Genomic DNA, 16,373 nt, shown 5'->3' with positions numbered 1-16,373 from the left:
TACTCGCCAAAGCACAAAGCAGGCAATCTTTTCAGTGCTTTGTGAATTTTTCACATTTTAGGCCTGTCCCATTTCAATTTTCAGTGTGCCACCTGCCCATATACCTGTCTCACCCTATAACACTACTCTTTACAATTTCTTCTGGGCTTAGTTTTGCTACTACACTGAAATCACATGCATAATTATGTGAAGTTGCTATGGAGATTTTGTTGTGATTTGACATGAGGAAAATCTATTGTGTTTTAGATAATTCTTCATACTAATGACTGACTCAGGAATCTATTTCCCCCCTTGTTTTCTCTGGGATTATAACCAACTGCATATATTTGAATATCTATACGCAAAAGCCATTTTATAAATAACACAACCCATAAAGGTACTGAATTCACCAGGAAGATGAAGCATTTCAGTGCAGCCTGGTCAGTTTCTCCCGATTTAGAAAGAACTCCTGACACGGCACTTTCGTGAATAGCAGCTGAACTCTCGCTGCATTCTTTAGGAAGTGACCCCAAGTTTTATATAAATTTTGGCTATATCATAACTTAGAAAATAAAATTTTGGAGAACGTGTTAAACTATTCTGCAGAATTAAGGGCAGATATAGCAACCTAATTAAAAATCATTTGTTTGGCTCAGCAGTTAGAGTGCCGGCCTGCGGACGGAAGGGTCCCAGGTTCAATTCCAACCAAGGGCACCTACTTTAGTTGTAGGTCAGGGCCTGTGTCTCTATCACATCAATGCTTCTCTCTCTTTCTCTCTCTCTCCCACTCACTCTGAAAAGCAATGGAAAAAAAATACCCCCGGTGAGGATTAAAAAAATAATAATAATTTGTCTGTCCTACTGAGGCACGAACCATTTGAAAGTGGAACCTACGGGCGAAAATGATTATTTAACATTAGTCAAAGGCAATTTAGACTGAAGACTGTGGGATAAACAATTGAAGGCAAACTTCACACCACACAAGAAAGTCATAATTTTAACCTTTCTTGCCTGACCTCTCCACTGTCAGCTGAGGATGGGGCAAGTCCTGGTATATGACACTGATTATCATTAGACAACTCACATGGATCTCTCGTTTGGTCTCCTGATGACAAAGCTGACTTAAGAATCATGGCTGGTTTTTGGAGAGAAACATTCCTAAGTGGAAGAGAATGTTGATGGGTCTAGTTGTTGGCCATCAGGAGAGGGACATCAGGGGCTAAGCGCAGAAGTTAGAGGAGTCAGATTTCCAACTTAAGGCAGACCGATTATGGAAACAATTCCTAAGCAACACTTGGTCCCGAAACACAACTAAGGTACCAGTTTCCCAAACAACTGGTTCTGGAAAGAGAGTATGGTTTGAACCCAGGGTGATCTGCCACCATGGGTACCCAGACAGAAATCCAATCGGAACAGAGATAACAAATAAGAAGAGAGGGAAGGTGAGTCTAGCCGAATGGCCAAGTGAGATTCTCTGGGACAGGGAGATCAGAGCCCCTTCGCGTGTTTCTCTGAAGGTAGAGTTGGTATTATTGTATAAATAGGGTGGTGAGTAACCCATATAAGATTGAGGGAAAGAAAGGGAAGAAAGAAAAGAGTATGAGGAAGAAAGAGAGGAGAACAGACATAATGAAAATGCCTGCTCCCCGGCTGGATAAAGGGGCATAAAAAGGAAGCCTTAATAGACAAGATTAGCAAAGAGGAAGCGCGCCTGCCAGGGCTCCCGCAGGAACTGAGGGAGACAGACAGAGGACTCCAGGTCAGGCCAGTACCAGGGAAGTCTGGATGGCGAGGGATTCCTTTCAGTGTCCCGACGGTAATGCAACGGAGTAAGTGCCTTTCAGAGTTTGAAACTCATCCACACCAGACATGCCAGTTAGTGTCTGACAAGTACCAGAGCAGGTGGCAAATCTTGGGGGATTGTTTTCTATGCCCCAATTGGTTACGTTTCCAGAAATAACATAAGATTGTTCACGGAGGAGAAAACTTATATAAGGATGTGATGGAAAATAAAACAAGTTTTGAAAGGCTGGTGAGTAGAAGATCATGGCAAATCAAAATAGAGCTGGAAAAAACTGGAACCAATAAGTGGTTTGAGGGTCTTCTTGTGGAAGGAAAACTACCAGCTCAGAGAGAGGGTTCATAACCATCTCACACATGACAGTGTGAGGCAGCAATGGTCAAGCTCAAGCAAGAGGCAAGGACCTCCTCTGGTGACTGGAGGCTTCTTGCTGAGGTCGCAGGTGACCATGGACTCCTACCATTTGGCTAAGCAGAAGGTTGGGTCTTTCCTTGGAGCACGCATTTGAGATGAGAGGGAGAGCCTCACCCACCACACCACCAACAAACATAACCTGCTTTCAACTCAGGTAGAGTAACGAAAGCAGAGAAACGTGCAGTGAGATCCCTAGTGGCTTTGCAAAGTTGCATAGAAAACTAAAGAGTTTGAAAGCTTAATTAGACGTGACCAGTTCAAGAAGGGCTAGAGGAGTCAGGATAATTTGGGGAGTAAATAGCTGAATATTTAGGAAAAGTCAAAAGGATTTGGTTGTCTCAGTCAACATTCCTTAAGCAGAGCTGCAAATATAGATTCAGGGATTTCCTCAATCTACAAAGTCATATTTTTATGGACCCACAAAATCTCAAAAACCTTTAAACTTTTTATCTCATTTCAGTGGTATAAAAATGATGAATATTAAGTATACCCTGAATGTATTAACATACAACTTCTGAACAAATACTGTCATGTGAGCCAGTGAGTTCTTTGTACTTGTGATCACAATGTTCTTGTTAAAAGCTAATAAAGAGAGGATAAAGGTAGACTCAATGAATAAAAGGCATATCCCTGCCACAGTAAAGGCGAAGCTGACACGCTCGCACAGTAAGATAACAAACACTGGGGAGCCTGAAGGGTGGAAATCGAGTCATCACCCATTACAAGACTACAGGGCAACTAAACTCAGAAGAACCTACTACTGCCCGGGCCAGGTGGCTCAGTCGGTTGGAGCGCTGTCCTACGCACCAGGGGGTTGCAGGGTCTATTTCCGGTCAGGACACCTACCTGGGTTGCAGGTTCCATCCCCAGGTTGGGGAATGTGTGGGAGATAACCAATTGGTGTTTCTCTTTCTCTCTCCATTCCTCTCTCTCTCAAAGCAATAAAAACATAACCTCGGGTGAGAATTTAAAACAACAACAACAAAAATCAAAGATACTACTACAACTAGAAAAGACCACAGTTGTAAGTCTAGCAAAGGTTTCTTCAAAGCAGCACTACCATTAAATTCATGTTATATTTTTGAATTTTATAGATTTTATAGTTTTCAATTTGTAAGTTTATTTTGGCTCTGTAATTATAAGAGAATAATAAGCATTGGGATGTGTGGAAGGAAGGACATATAATCAAAGAAAAAAGAGAAAAATCTGCGAGAACAATGTCAAAATTCCAGGGTTATCTATGGCTTACAAAGCCTGATGAGACCTACAAAAAGTGTTGGGTAAGACTGTGTTGAGTCAGAGGAGAGCATAATGGGACTGAATTATTGCTTGACACAGGTGATGTAATGCTAATAGAAGCAGAATCATCAATACCTATGTTGATTCCACCTTTGCTATCAAGGCATATGATCTCCAAGTTGAAAAGAAGAGGAAAACATGAAGTCCAAGGTAAGTAAAGAGATTCAAGGGAGATCAGCCAGCTGCTTTGCATAAATCCAAGTCTCAGCCATAGATTACACTCAGCAATACTAAGGGACCTAAGCACTGTTGACTATCTTAGGGAATCACAAGTCAGAGAGGGCCCCATATTATAAGCAGGACAATGTATTTTTTTAAAAAACATTTCACAATGTGGTTGATTTTTTAAATTTCAATATCAAAGAAAAAAAGCTGCATTTAGAAGCTATAAACCAGTTTGTAGGCTGGTATCACCCCCCCACACACACACATATACACACACACAAAGCCCCCATAACATTTCTAGAATGCAGTATTTTAAAAGACCTTATGACAATTGGAAAAGAAATCAATGGTCACTAGGGGTTATAGGGGCTCCCTAAAAAATAAACCACTCTGCCCTAGCCAGTTTGGCTTAGTAGTTAGTGTTGGACTGAAGGATCCTGGGTTTGATTCTGGTCAAGAGTATGGACCTCAGTTGCGGGCTAGATCCCTGGCCCTGGTTGGGGTGCGTGTGGGAGGCAGCCAATGGATGCGTCTCTTCACCTCAATGTTTCTCTCTCTCTCCTCCATTTTCTCTGAAAAGCAATGGAAAAAAATATCCTTGGATAAAGATTAAAAAACAAACAAACAAACAAATTCCTACTCATATCTTTTTGGAAAAAGGTAGCAAGACTGAGAGGCAAAGCAAACCTGGATTTCTGCTAAGTATTTAATAAAATGTTTCTTTTTTTTTTATATGTCTTTATTGATTTCAGAGAGAGAGATAGAAACATCAATGATGAGAGTCATTGATCACCTGCCTGCTGCACACCCCCTGCTGAGGATCGAGCCCGCAACCCGGGCATGTGCCCTGACTGGGAGTCGAACCCTTATCTTCTGGATCCTAGGTTGATGCTCAACTGCTGAACCATGTAGGCCGGGCAATAAAATGCTTCTCGATGACCAGGAAGCAGGATACAGAAATAGGGGCTGGATGGTCACTTTTGTTAAGCGACGCTGCAGAGGGCACTGTGATGTTCTCTAGCAACATGCTGCAATGACGCAACAGAGACTCAGGAAACCTGCGCGGAGAGCCAGACGCCGAGAGCGGGGGAGCTGCTCCGCGCGGACGGGCTCAGGCCACACGTCAGCCCACCGCCTGGGTCTGTGTGGGTCCTGCCGGAGCAGCCACACGCACTGATCCCTACTGCCGGCTGCTTGCCGGCTGCGGTGGCGCAGCTGAGGCTGCGACAAAGACCATAGGGCGCACAAAGCTAAAACATTCCCTACCGGGCCCTCTACAGAAACAGTTTGCCAACCCCTCACTAGTCACCTGAGCTAGGATGGGTCATGGTCTCTGTTTCCATCATCCTCATTATTAGAAACTGATCACTGCAACCAATGCTTCAGAAGGCATGTAACCAACTTATATATATATATATGTGTGTGTGTGTGTGTGTGTATGTATGTATGTATATATACACATATATAACTTATATATATAACTTATATATATATATGCCTTTTCACATATATATGATGTAACAGAGCACCTATATCATCTATAGCTGTATCTGTATCTGTATCTCTATCTCTATCTATAGACTGTATATTTAGATTGAAAGACTTAAGTCCCAGGAAGGCAACAGGAGCTTATTTTCCAGCATCGTGTTCGGCACGTGACTTCAAACTGCAGCTGCCTACAAAATGCACTTTCTGTGAATACTCCGAAGGCCCATCACCACTCACACAGGCATCCTTATGGAGGCCATAAAGAGACTCCCTTTTTATTTATTGATCTGATTTCTGTAAGTTTCCTGGATTTGGATGTTTTTCTCTCATTTTTCTTGTTAGACTCATACTTTCTGAAAACTATAGCTTCATTCAATTTGAAATGTGTTCACTATACAATTCAGTCACCGTGAGCGGAAAAAGCCTTTAATAATTAAAGCAGAGGTGTATCCTGCTGGCACTAAAATGCTCTTGTAAGATGTTAGTCATCAATATTTCTACAGAAAGTGCCTAGTCAACAATATGCTCTTATTATTTCAGCTATAGACACTCTCCTGATAGCAAGCCTTTAAAACACATAATAAATCAATGGAGCAAAAAGATTGGTTCATCTTACAAACAAGACCCTGCAGAAGTGGAAAAGCAGTTTAATGGACAAGTGGGGTTTTTTTTGTCAGTTTAGTTTTGTAATTTTTGATAGTCATTTTAAGTAATAATTTCCTTTCTGAGAATCTTTCTTACAAATCTCTTATCAATAGTAAAAGTAAAGAAGATAAAGTTAGAAATATATTAGAGAATTTTTTTAAATATCAGTAATTTACATTTTAAGTAAAGATTTTAAATACCTCAACTAAAGAAACATCGATTTTGATAAAACTTCCATTTCCAGTGTTTATTAAATTCATATGGCACTTAAAAATTACAATGTGTTAGAAACTAAATATATTAAAAAATCATAGTTAAACAGTTATTATTGATTAATGTCTTAAAATCAGGGCTTGGGATATAAATTGTTATGATCTTTTTGGAGGACAGTCTAATAGCATGTAAAAAGTTTTACAGTGTATATACACAGCACTTCTACTCTCAAAATTCATCATATGAACAGGGTAATACAAATAGGCAATAATGCAAGTAACTAATGTCCACCAAGGCCTTGTTTATCATATGAAAATGATATAAATGCCCCGAACAGGGGTTGGTTAATAAATGTGAAGTCCAGTGATCCTCATTCCCTTATGTTCAACCTTGAAGTACCCTGGCTTCCATGGAGCCTCCTTACAATTCTTATGTGCTGCATGTGAGGGCTAGTTCATCTGAGCAATAAAGAAAATCAGAGCAAACAACAGCAGAAACATCCGCCACAAACCCTTCCCACCCACGCATGGGAAGGTGGCTCTCCCCGCCTGGCCAGCGTTCTGGTCACTGTGGCCATGGCCACAGCCCTGCCTTTCTTGGTATCTCGGGCCTGAGAAATTGTTTCCTTTCCCTGCAGCTCTTTTCACCAGATCAGAGCAGAGGGGACTTCCAGAGGGTGGGGAGCGACCCAGCAGATCCCAGCACTGGGCTTCCCCTCCAGGGACAGGGTCCTGGCCTTCGTCTCCGCTTTGGTGAGATTTTATTGGAAGATATTTTCTGAAACCCCAAAAGAAAATATGGGTTTGAAAACCACTGTAGTCATGCTCTATACTTTTTTTTTTTTTTTAATGAGGGGAAACCAGAAAAACGAAGTGTTAATTTTAATTACAAGGATTGTAAATAAATTTGAGACAGGGCTACAATCTCCTACTCAAAACCCTCTGTACCATATGCTTTTGAAATTCAGAATAAATGCACTTATAGGACATTTAATAAGAGTACATATATTCTATATTATGCATCACTCCCAGAAAGAACTTGAGGCAGCAACGCATAGTCAAATGCATTGATATTTGTGAAGTGAAACATATAAATATTTACACCAAGCGAATTAAATACAAACTGTAAGTTGCCTCACACCAAATTACATTAGATTTTTTCTGCCAACTGAATTGGGCCAAACCTTCAAAAAACAAACAAAAGCAAATATTTGTCTTTTACAGCTTTTTGGATGCTGAGGTTGTGTCAAGGGACAGTGTACCTGTGTGATGGAGACGGAGCAGGAGGTCATGAGGAGCTGAAGGTGGAGACTTCATCCCAGACACCCACTGAACTGAACCCAGCAAACAGACATGCAATGAGGAAGGCAAAGAGTAAAAGGACAGGTTCTATACAAAGGTAGAAATATCTCATCAAAGATGACAAACTGGAGATTATAAACCTCCTTTAGCAGTCTGTATATGTCTATCCTATATCATTCTATAAAATGTGTTTTTACAAAGGGACTACATATCTATACATACCATAGTGATTTGGTGAGGTATGTGTCAACCTTGTATTGTCAAGAGGGAAAAGCTGCCAAGAAGTAAGTATTTTCCCCTCATTAGATAGGTAGATGGATAGAAGGTAGACAGAGAGATCTCTTACCCAGGTGTGCACATGGATAAAAAATCTATGTGAAATGATAGATACCAAAATGTCAACAGTGTTTATCTAAGAGCAGTATAAATTCAGCTGATTTTTAATTTCTTCTTTAAGTGTTTCTCTATTATTTCATTTTTTTAGAATGAGAAAATATTAGTTTCATGAACAGAAAAAAAAGCTCTTTTCCTTTGGTGAAAAATGCAATTTTTATATAATTTAGTCCCTCTGGGTTCAAGGAATTCACCTAAAGTCACATTGTTAATTTTCAGCAAAATTATATTTGGACTCAAGCCCTTGGCTCCTAGCCCTGTGTCCGGTCCGTCTTCCATGCTACGTTTCAAAACGAAGCATGAGGTAAGGCCCCTGTCTCTGAAGGACTGACAACTACGCAGAGGAGATAAGGAATATAGGCAGGAAGCAATGACCCAACGTTACGAGATGCTATCTACGTAGGTAATGCTGCAAATCTTTTTGGAAGTGGTGAGGGCACATATAAACCTCAAATAAAAGGGAATGAAGTATAACATTGCACCACACATATCACAAATCCCTATGAATTCAGGGGAGTGGAAGGTAAGATTTAGGAGAACCAGGGAAGACTTCATGGGTAAAAGATGGATATGCTTTGAAAAGGCCAAGGTCAGGGAGGACATTTCCAGACAGCACGACCCATGATTGACAGTAGTGATACGACAATGCCGTATGTGCTGGGGAGTAGGGTGGATGAGACTGGTAGAGTGGGGCTAGATCATGAAAGACTTCAAAAGTCAAGGAAAGAGTGATTTAGATTTGATGGGGAAAATGGGAGCCATGGACAACTTTCACCAAGCTGCCAGGTGACAGATGCCATTGGGTTGGTACCCACCTTCTGGCAGCATATAGGGTGGATCGATGGGGAGACTAGAGCCCAGGAGGCCAGGTACAGAGCTATGCAGGTGATGATGGGCCACAGAAATTGACAATCAGAATTAGGGATGGAAGCAAAAGGCTGAGTCACAAAGATCCCAAGGTTTGAATGAATGTCTTTGAAGGTAATGATCCCCTGACAGAGGCTTGCTACCTCAGAGGGGATGGCCCCGAACAAGAAAAACTTTAAGTACTCTTGTTCATTAAAATTATACTACAACTAGCTTTGAGAGACTATACTTTCAGATACTTTGAATATTACAACTATTTTAGATTTGAGCACTGAGGTCACAAGGCCAGGTTCAAATTTTCATTTTGCAATGTAGTTATAGTCTGGTCGGAAGCTCAAACCACACTCCTCTCATTCCACGAAGCCATCACATATACAGGGCTAAGCTGATAATACCAATTAAAGGGAAACAACAATTAAAAAAACAAGCAAAAATCCCCCAAATGTGCACACTAGATCAAAAGCACTTTTTTTGTATGTTAGAATAGGATCTTACATGGCTTATTTAGCTTTCAACTGTTTTCTTTTTATTTATTTGTAAAAGAGAAAGGAGAGACTATAAAGGTCGAGGGCACACTAAAATTCAAGTAGTTGTGTCTTTCCTGCATTTGCTTAGGTGTTCTATATTTTGTTTGAAGTGGTTTTAAAGAAATGATTTATTGCCTTCATCCAGTCTGCTCCATCAGGGGCTCCTCCACTGGGTCACAGTGGCCTCTTTAGCTGGGACCCCACTGCCTCTGAACCTTTAAATAGACAGTGCTTTGAATTTCATCTTGGAGATCAGGTGACATCCAAATCCACTTAGTGGTTCACTGGTATGGTTTTTGATGTCATCAGAGACCTTGATGAAATTACAATCCTATTAGTCACGATGGGGGAAGACAGAGACCTTAGGTGGCTAATGTTCCATTCATAACAAGAAAGAGACGTTTAGCATTTGTAAAGGGCATTGAGTTCTGATAGTTCCCTAAAGAACAAGGCTCCGAGTGAAGAAATATGACCAGAAAGGGTTTGGGAAAGAAATGATAGAAAAGGCAAGATTACATTTATTCAAACAGCTTAACTCTGTATACTTTTCACAACTTCACTTGAACGAAAAAAATTCGCATCCACGCCAACGTGGGTAGGAGGAAGGGCAGTGCAGGAGAGGAAGGACATGTCTCACAACGGAGAGATTCTGTTACTGAGAAAACTGGGAAATCACACCGAGCCCTTGATTGATGCCAAGGAGGTGCCTCTAACTAGAAAGGGTAAATGGAGGTTACATGGAAAGGGCTTTTAATCTGGGTGATAAATGGCCAGATTCCATTATGCTTAATGAGTCTCATCAATGCATAGCTGGACTCAAAAAAATAATAAGACCCCTTTCAGAGCCTAGTATAAACAAATTGGAAGAATTAATAATAAAAATCCTATTAATGTATATGCAATTTCAAAAAGTTAATGAAGTCAATTAAAAAGTTAGGCTAATGTATTTTTAGCATTAAAAAAACAAACCAAAACCCTGATCATCAAAATAGATTCATTCTTTAGTTTTGTTCTTTACTTTTTTTTTTTTTAAAGCTCAAGTATGTCCTATGTAAGACTTAAAGGATTACATTTCTTTTGGCTAACTCTTCTCCAGGGAGAGCCCTGCTTACAAGTTACGGGATATGACAAAGAGTGTTGCAGGCCCTAGAATGCTTAAGGTGCTCACTGACCTGAAAGTAACAAGTAAGACTCATTCGAGTGGATTGCCAAGTCTCATTATATGCCGCCTGATGCAACAGAGATGACAGGAAGACACAATTCTCAGTCGCCAGACTGGTAAAGCATCAATCTTTTGCTTCTCGATATAGTCTCGGGTAGCAAACAAGCAGCAGGATCTGCAAACCTCTATGTGTGGTTCAAAATGGAAGAAGTTGTCGCTAATCAGCCAAGACCTCTGGCCTGCACAAGAGAAAATTTGCTGGTTTTGCATCGACAGATATGTGTGCAATATACCATCAGTCATGGATTAGAAATCAGACTCTCACTTCTTGCCATTAGGATTCTTTCAAACCATCATTTTAAAAAGAACTTCAATACTCAAGCGTATAATCAAAGCATGTGGGAGATGAAAAACAAAAAAGTTGCCCTTGTTTTGTAGTTAAATCCCTAGGCGAGAAGGCACAATCAGACATCTGTGCTTAGTTCGATTTCCATGAAAACGAGTGCCATGTGCTCCTTAATGCAACGTGAAATAACATAACTCATGGCTCTCGAAGGGCACCGAGGGGCATGGAGAGTGCCTGCAAGGATGTCTGCTTCAGGAGCCAGGCACAAGCCTCTGTATAATATTAGCAGATAATACACACGGTGTCTGGCACACAGTAAGCACTCAATAAATATTTCCTCAAATTTGAATGGAAGACTGAGTTCTTTTATATACAATCTGCTACATAAAGTTAGCACATCCTCTGTTACTATAAAAATAATATATGTTCTCATGCACATCTGCTTCAACCTCTGAATCAATAAAGACTGAGAGCCAATCTCTCCTCAACCCCCCCCCCCCCCCGCAATTGCGCTGCCCTCTTCTGGTTCTGCCTCCAAATATGACTATTCCTTCAGTGGGCTTTCTCTTCCTATCGCTGGTTGCTGTCCCAATCCTGTTCATTTTCTTACTAATTCATTGAGTTTCGGGGATTCAGGAAATGCTTCTATGCACCCCTGCCCTTAAATATTTACAAACCTATTATCATACGTAATGTTGTAAGGGATGAAGAGTGGAATTAATCTAAGGCCTCTCTCCTCAGCGTCTTCAATAGAGTTTAGTAAGAAACGCATGCATGTGCTCAGGCTAAATAATGATTTCAAAGCCAAATGAGTGAGCAGCCCCAGAGGACCATAATCAGAGGACAGAGGGTCGTGCTGGTGCTGGTGCTGGTGCTGGTGCTGGTGCTGGAGATGAGATCTGAGTTGGCCCACGTACAGACAACTCAGGGAGCGAGGACCAGGAGCGTCAACTATTATGAGCAAGAATGGTGGGAATGGGAAAGCACACGGCTGGCTGGAGTCAGGGAGGAGACTGTCTCTGCCACGAGGGTTTCGTCATAGGAGTAATGGGGGATACGATGGGCAAGCAGGCGGAGCTACTCTGCAGACCTTCAAATGTCAGATGTTATCCGAAAGGAAAAAAAAAAATCTCTGTGGGATTTTTAAGCATGGTAGAGACTTAATAAAATGGTCTGCTCCCTATTTCCTCTTGACTTATGGGCTACCTTCTCAATATCTCATCCCTGCACGCTTGTTCCAAAACCCATGTTTCTTTTCCCCACGTTCAGTAGCTCAGCAATATCTATGAGTGGCAACATCCTCCTCCTTGGATTCAAAGGCTGGAAGTATCTTTGATGTTTGTCTCAACATCAGTTGAAGATTGACAAAAGTCACCCTGGGGATGCTTTACATAGTACATATTCCTAGACCTATTCTAGACCAACTGAATCAGGACAGATTTGGCGACCCAGACCACGACCTTTTCATATGACGAATACAATCGCTGCCCTTGTTACATCTCCTCCTTCCAAATATTCTTCAACATCCCTATTTCCCTGTGACCCCCTGCAATCACTATAGCTCAGGACTTCCCCATCGTTGGGTAGTTACTACCGCAGGCACTTTCTGGGTTGCATCTTTCCCTCCAATACCAGTATCTTCTATGTAGCACTTACTTGGGCTCTGGGAGACAACCATGATTCTAGTTCAGATCAGTGTTACCCAGATGTCTTGGTGGTGATGATTCTGATGATGCAGACATTTCCTCAACAGGGTGGGAAGGCAGTTGAAGAAATCTTTTGGGGAGCTCAAATCAGGTTCCACTGACTCAGCCACAAGATGTGGATCCAGGCCAATCTACAAGACCTTGGAGGCACTCCTCGGCTCCCCATATAAGCCACTGTCCAAGCAGCTCCTCAATGAAGATACCTCCTGAGACAGTCCCATCTGCAGTCACTTTCAGCGCCTAGTTTCCAGGGTGATACAAGCTCTCAAGTGAGGAGCAGCCACGTTATGATTTTGAAAGTATCCTATTCACTCAGCCTGATGCACTACACCCCATGGGCATCTAAAATGTCTCTACCATGACTGGTTTCAGCTCAAAGCTCCACAATACAACATTCATTCAACTGACTTAAGATTTGCCGCCTTAAAATTGTGGCATTTCCCAGTTATTATAAATAACTTACCTGTTATTTATAATACAGTGCAAGTTGAAAGGAAAGTTTCTGGAATCAGATTCTCTTGGGTTCTAGTCCAAATTCTTCTGCTTAATTCATGTGATTTGGGTTATACTATGTAACCTTTCAAGTCTTGATTTCCTCATCTATAAAATGGGATTCATAAAAGACTACCTAGTACATAGGATTGTTGAGATGATTTAATGCACATATTTGTCAAAAGGCGTGATGCATGATAAATACTCACTAATGTTAGATATTATTAGTATTCCATTGTGTTTTTATGCTTATATATTAATGTAAATGCATGTATCCAGTCCTTACATTGTTGGAAAAAAAAAAAAAAAGAGAAACTACAGGTGCAGGATACCAGAGGCAGGATAAAGGGGTACCATCAAGGGTCAAAAGATGTAGAAAAAAGATAGGGGAGGGTGACTGGACCCCAGGCCTAGCCTCTGTCACAGTCTGGGGCAGGACTGGCCCTGCCTTGGGCAGACAGGCACTTGTGTGAACCAGATTAGCTTTCTAAGCAAAACAAGATTTTATCTAATAAAGATGAGTACAGGGAGGCTGAGAGGACACACATGACAAAGTGAGGTCCCCTTCATACTCCACCTGAACTTCACAGGAAATTTCTTCATTTCCTTGGAAGAAACGTATGTTTTTAATTTTCAATTTTTTTAATATCCAAAATAATTATTTTAGGAGTCACAAAATACATTAGTATATTCAGCAATACCACCAGCACTCTTATTGCAGGGATTAAATCATATGGAGGGCTAAATACAGATGGCCACATGCATGCACAAATGTGAAGATACCCGTGAGAGCATCAGCTTGAGGGGAGAGGCACATGATATTTAGGTTGAAAAGCTATACAGAAAATTACTGTATTTACTTTGTAAAAAAGCAAACAACTAAAAGATGCACATTAATCATTAAGTAGCTTCCTCCTTTTCAAACATAAGAGTCTCTAAAAAATAAGAGGTAAATAGTGAAATGTAATAGTAAAGGGTAATAGTGTAAACTGTTTGTTTCCAGACAACAAAAGTCAAATTGACTAATAGAATTTTGCTTGTATTTGCACTCTCTGTCTCTCCTTCCTCCCCACATACCAGCAACTCACACAGTTTATTCCTCCACACTTCACACAGAGATCTCAGTGATCAGCAAATGCACGGCCACCGTTAAAAGAAAAATGAAAGAGATCTGTTTAGAGAGGCAAGTGCTGGACATGACAAATTATTGGTTTAAACAAAGTACTACGACTCACTAGGCCTTAGCTTCCTATGTGAAAGTGAAACTCCACCTCTTCCCCTAAGCAGCCTGAGGTGACCTCTGAAAATGGGTCGCTATTCACTTGACCCAGAAAACCCCACAAATCACACAAATCAAGAGGTTCAAATCGTGTTCACTTTAAGAACACTTGTGAAACTGCCCAGGCCATCAAGGTTATGTACATCAGACAAGCTACCAAGAATCTGAAGGTGTCATTACAGAAGCAACGTGTGCCATTCCCTCCTTACAGTGGCAGAGTTGGTAGGAATGCCCAGGCCAAACAATGGGGCTGGACACAGAGCTGGTAGCCCAAAAAGAGTGCTGAATTTTTGCTGCACATGCTTAACAATGCAGAGAGCAATGCTGGACTTGAGGGTTTAGATGTAGATTCTCTGGTCATTGAGCACATCCAGGTGAGCAAAGCTCCCCAAATGCCTTAGGGCATAACCTAGAACTCACAGAGCTCACGGGTGGGTTAACCCACACATGAGCTCTCCCTGCACACTGAGATGATCCTACTGAAAAGGAGATGATTGTTTTTGGACCAGGAGAAAAAGTTATCCCAGAAGAAACTGAAGAAACAAAAGTTATGGCCAGGGAGTAAATGCAACATAAAATAAATACTAATAAAAGTAAAAGCAGAATGTTGGCTGCCTTTATTAGTAAATATGTGTCAAGTATCCTTACAAGATGTATCAAACAAGTTTGATTCTGATTAGAATTAAAAACATAGATTATTCTGTTAAAAAAGAAAAAAGGAAGTGCAAGTTCAGGGATCCCTGAGCAGGGCCGGTGCCCAGTATTTTTTTGGGTTTATTAACCCTGCCAAGAATTCTGGATGCCACATGGGGTGAATCATCCACATGGACCTGAAGGCTGTCCTCTCAGATCTCACAAGGTCTGGCTTGTGCAGGAGCCTTAAAAAGAGCTCTCACAATCATCTCCCCACCCACCTCACCAGTCACACACCCCAGGTGAGGTGATGCCGAGCCTTTGTCAGCAGCAAGTGCAGCACCAACTCCTCAGCAGTGTTTCCATCCCCACACCTCTCCCTTAAAAACGCCCTGAGCAGCATATATGGGATTCTAACCACGATCTGGAATAAAGACAATCTGTCTTTGGGGCAGGTTTTGCCCCTTCTGTCTGCATCTTGTGAGAGGTAAGGGAGAAGATTCCCCCGGTGTCCATCACTGTTCCTTTCCTTTCCCAAGAAAAGGGAAGCTCCTCCTAGACTTCGACCTTAATATCCACTCCCCTTCTCTTATATAATCCTCCTCTTTAGCAAGGACTGAGGACTGCCTTAGGGCATAACCTACCCCAGGCTGATGGATTACCCGGGCACTCTATCCAGATGGGCACACTGTTGCTCGAAGGACCAACATGGTTTGCCTTTGGTTCTGAGACCCTCCAGGACGGCAGCTCACTCGTCCCCTTAGGTCCTGGGAGGACACATCTCTTCTGCTTAGATCCAGCTATGTTGCCACATCTATTTCAGGGAGGGATTTTCTTCTTAACAGTGCACTTCTTTTAGATTTGTGCATTCATCTAAAGTCGATCCCACAATTCTTGCACCAACCAATCTTTCTTAGGTCCCTTCTACCTGCATAAATCCTCATTAGCTTCTCTATGCTTCCAAACCTTTCTCAACCGAGCATACTCTATTTGCCTCCCAACGGTTGAGAAATTATTCTTTTCTTCTTTTCTCTCCCTTCTTCCTCTACTACCACCCATCTCCATCCAATCTCCAGCTAACATCAGGTGGCAAACCAATCACAGAACAAGCATGGGACCTACTTTTCTCTGTGCTGTTGGTCTTTAGGGAAAGAAGCAAATCCCAAGTACATTACAATAAGAGCCACAGAACTGGAGAAGTAATCAGGCTCAGGAAAACACTCCTAGGCTTCCTGCCTCAGGCCAAATTAACTACATTTGCCCTGCTCAGAAATACTCAGAGGGCTCCTGCAATTCTATTAAGGATAGGTCCCAAAGGCAGTGGGCACTCCAACAACTGGAGTTCAAACTCTCCTAAGTGGGAAAGCCTAAGTCCATAAATTCAGCCCCTATGCCCTTCTTTGTTTCTTTTCTTTTTCTTTAAGATTAAAGAATAAATTTATATTTTTTTATCTTTCAATTACAATTTGCATTCAATATTATTCTGTATTGGTTTCAGATGTACAGCAAAGTGGTTAGAAAATCATGTACTTTAGACAGTGGTCCCCCTGCTGCTTCAAGTACCCACCTGGCCCCATACCTATTTATCTCGACATGACTGACTACATTCCCTATGCTGTAATCTGCACCTGTGTGACTGTTCTACAACTACCAATTTGTACAT

The 16,373-nt window shown here is 41.5% G+C and overlaps 1 protein-coding gene across 6 annotated transcripts in view; it reads right to left on the bottom strand.

Moving 5' to 3' along the window:
• Window positions 1-16,373, bottom strand: part of NCKAP5 (NCK associated protein 5) — an 883,253-nt gene that overhangs the window by 606,173 nt on the left and 260,707 nt on the right. The gene's annotated exons all lie outside the window — the stretch shown is intronic.

The sequence above is a fragment of the Miniopterus natalensis genome, chromosome 8 (assembly GCF_054644295.1).
Source record: "Miniopterus natalensis isolate mMinNat1 chromosome 8, mMinNat1.hap1, whole genome shotgun sequence".
NCBI lineage: Eukaryota > Metazoa > Chordata > Mammalia > Chiroptera > Miniopteridae > Miniopterus > Miniopterus natalensis.
Note: the sequence above shows the minus strand (reverse complement) of the source record. Positions and strands in the feature narration are given on the sequence as shown.